Raw genomic sequence first — 4,299 nt, forward strand, 5'->3', positions numbered from 1 at the left:
TGTTCTAGTTGTTGCGTCGACCAACTTCCATATAAAATGCCTCGATCTATATTCCTCATTAAGCAACTTCCTGTGCATTTCAATAAAGTGTTTCTGATTCTGACGTGAAGAGTCTCTTTCGCTATTATCTATGGTTAATAGTACACACGCAGTAATCTATTCGGGCGGCCACCGACACGAGGCCACTCCGGCAATGCCTCTCTTATTTACAAAGGAATGTTGTAATTCATAGCAGGGATTCCTGTAGGAATGTAGTAACAACATCTTAGGTTCACAATCCTTAGATCGAAATGTTTACTTCCATTGCCTCCTAGAATAGTGGTAACATTATTAGTAACTGGAGCTGCCATTCAACTATATTCCTTTGAGGTGGACTCACACACAACATTGTACATATTAATTTTAGTAATAGTCACACTGTTACTTCTCATGAAGTGAGAAATTACACTATCTTTTACCTTCCTTGCATTAATCCAAAATGTCCAAAACAACTGTTTCTGTCAGTGAACTCTGGACAATTTAAACAAACAGTCCTCCCCCCGCCCCCTCCAACACCGCCTTCCATCAGGGTGTAATCGATAGCATACCGGAGAAGATTGTGATGTGGGCTTCAGCCATTCAGATTACAGATATTGCAATATTTATTTACTGTGAGAAATGTGATTTAAATAACATGCTCTTACAGCAGTTAGAGAATTATAGTTTTTCAAACAAGTTATGTTTTAAGGAAATCTCAACATTTTTAACTGTTCTCCTAAATTTTATGTGATTAATTTGAGATTACAAAGTATGAATTTCATTCTTGCTTCACAAATTTTTAGGTGGAACAGTTCATAAAAGGTTATGTTGTGGTCGAAGGTTGAAGCAGAGGATGACCAAATGCAACATATCAAGGATTTGGTGGATGCAGTATCATCAGATGAGATTGGACCCAGGTTAATGATTTGGTATTTTTAGTAGGAAGGTTTATCGCCGGACAGTAGGGGTAGTAATTCATCCAGAGTTTCATACTTTCATATCTGCCTCATTCAAAATCGCCTCAGCAGATCACATGAAAGAGTTGTGCAATTGAATTGTTACTATGTAGAGGAAAACTTTCACAAGTTATAGAGAAAGATCGTTTCTTTAGCGAAATGTAATAACAGTATAAGTTCATGGTACATGGAATGGATTCGATTTTCGCATGGGGAAAGAAGAGTCCTTTTATACTCAGCATTTTTAAAGTGTCACTTTCATTTATACAGCATTCGGCTACTAAAGTCCGTGATAAACTACTCCCTGAAGTTAAGTCATTACTCCAACTAATGCCTATAACATGCACATCTTTAGTGTCTCTCTCAGCAAATCTCATCAAGTCTTTTAAAACGTGCACTTCAATTTAACAATTCAGGCGTGACGAGTATTATTAGCAACACTCGGGATGGGCGCAACGCTCCAGAGGCCGTTAGGGACACTCCTGTGTACTGTAACAGTCCAGACCTCAGTGTGAACGAAAACAAGGTCGTCCGCGATGGTGATGTTGCAAAAAACGCACTTGGCCTTCTTGCCACGTCATTTCAGCTTTCGACGATCACCTCCATCATCTTCTTCGTCAGGAGCAACTGTTGTGGTGTCCCTATATAGCCAATAGATGGTTTCTAATTAGTCAGTAATTACGTACTGCTATCGCAGACGGTATCAAAGTCTGCACTGGCGGAGCCGCCACTCCTGTAGTAGTGTAAATATTGCGATGAATATCGATGCCTCTTCTCTGCATCGAGCTCTCACTTACATGCAGCACTAAGATTATATCATCCGTCACGATTATACAAAGGCCGTTCAAAAATGTTTGCACAGCTGTCTCTAATTTTTTTTATTTTTTTCAGGAGGAGAATGAATTTTTTTTGAAAAACATACTTGGAACATTTAGCTATAAGTCGGTATATAAAAGAATTTTCTTTTATTTGCAGGTGAGCCATAATGGACTACGAAGTAGATGTCAGATTGCGACAACGGTCGATGGTGGAGTTCCTCTTCAAGACCGGCGATGACTCTGATACGTCGATTCACAGGAAGTTGCTCCCTGTTTATGGGGAGGACGCAGTGGATCACAGCAGTATTCAGCTGTGATTGCAGAGGTTTAAAGAAGGTGATTTCTCTCTACTGGACAATTCATCATGCGGTATACCATCGACGGCAGTGAGTGATGTGAATAAGGAGACCATTGATCTTATCATTCTCCCTACAGTCCGGACTTGGCTCCGTCTGATTTTTGCCTCTTTCGTCGTCTGAAGGCCCACCCGCGCGGTAAAACACTTGATAATGAGAAAGACCTTATTTCCTGTGACAAGCGATGGTGTAAAAGTCAACCCCCAGAATTTTACCAAAGGGCATTTACATAAAGGAAACAACGTTGGGCCAGATGCGTCACAGCTGGTAGAGGCTACATTGAGTAGGCTCAATGTATAGCTAAATGTTCCAAGTATGTTCACAAAACATTTCATTCTCCTCCTACAAAATATAAAAAAATTAAAGACGACTGTGCAAAACTTTTTGGACGCCCTTTGTAGTTCTCACACATACTACTCCTGACGAAGACGATGAAGCAATCATCGAAATTCGAGATTTTTCCCAGAAACGACTAGGCAAGAACTGCGAGAGCGTTTTATACTCAGTGTGAATGTTTGTGAACCAAGCGAACAGGCATCGCACTTCACACCTGCATAACCTTGTCATAAATGTTCACCACACCAGTAGCAGACGACACATTGCTGAGTACATCACTCGTAAGTGCTATATCCCATTGGAAAGTGTGCACTTGAAGTTTTGTTCTACAGTCCATAATTATATACTTTGACACAGTGCAACCTTTTTCTTACAGTGCCACTATTACTTTGGAAGTGTTAACCATTATCTACATCACAGCACCTAGTTACAATCATAGAGTCTTGCTCCTTTTGGAACTGAGTTTACGTTACCATAGTCCAATGGTTTAACTTTTTACTGTCTATGCTATTGTCTCTCCCGCTGAATCCATGTGTCCTTAACATAGTTATCCTAATTAACATATTTACAGGGCAATTTGCCCATCTCCTGACATAAACATTGCTGCCACACCTTACAATAGAGAGAGTAACAATCATGTTTCTCATTTCATTTACAGTTCGGGTCTGACCATCATTCTTGCATTATATTAGGACCACACGATGAACAGAGTAGGACGACGTTGTCTATTTGTAGAATGCTAAGTCTAAGTGCCACACAGAGTGTCAGGTCAAATCAGAACATGGGACACGGAATAGTAATAAACACAAGAGAAAATCGAGGTTCAAAGCTGTACAAAAGACAGTTCTAACCATGAGAAGCTGGAAATCTGTATGCATAGAAAACTTGTTTGTATTACATAAAACTAATATTTACATAGTTGCGCTGAGTAGTAAACCTGTCATTTACTAAAGCTATTTTGTGATATGTGACTCAGTAATGAAGACTGGGAGGGAGGGTAGGGGAGTCTATCATACCACTTGCAGAGGGGTGCCAAATGATTTCCAACGAAGACAAACAACATTTTCTGGAAAACATATTATTATTGGAGTAAATTCTATATATTCTATTACCTTATCATCGTATTTGTTTCTGGATAGGGTAGTTGCACTGATAAAGTGCAGTGTTGTATCCAAAGCCATGAAGAAGGGGGTGCCAATAAAGTATTGTGCCACAGGCGCCAATGATGGGAAGAGAGCAATAAAGTATCATATCCTGGCGCCAGTTATGTTCGCTACAACACTGTTTGTGATAACACAAAATCTATGCATGTGTACATAGAGAGGTGTATATAGCATCTTTTAACTACCAAGGCTCTTGTTCACTAACTCCAGAAGTACTGAAAGTACATGGTTGATTATTATCCATGTAACATAGCTATTAAATACCATAGATTCTGTAATAAACTGTTCACATTATAAAAAATTACTTACATTAATATAACAGTGTCATGCTTCTTTTATCTTTGTCAATATTTTACACACATCAATATTTTAGAGGAAAGGTATGTTACCATTTTGGTCAAGTATTACGTCTAGCAGTAAATCTTTTCATCAAGTTTGTGGTATGTCACCTAATCATTGCAGCATTTGTGCTTTCTTCTGTGGTATATGATCCAAGGTGTATACCCAAGTTAACAATACAGTGTTTGTGTTCAAATCATCCTACAACTGCTACATACATAGTCACATATGTCTGTTAAAACCATGAATATTCTAGGCAGATCAATACCTAGCAAGTCCTTTATTTTACTTATAAAGTCTCCGAGTATGATCA

The sequence above is a fragment of the Schistocerca piceifrons genome, chromosome 2, assembly GCF_021461385.2.
Source record: "Schistocerca piceifrons isolate TAMUIC-IGC-003096 chromosome 2, iqSchPice1.1, whole genome shotgun sequence".
NCBI lineage: Eukaryota > Metazoa > Arthropoda > Insecta > Orthoptera > Acrididae > Schistocerca > Schistocerca piceifrons.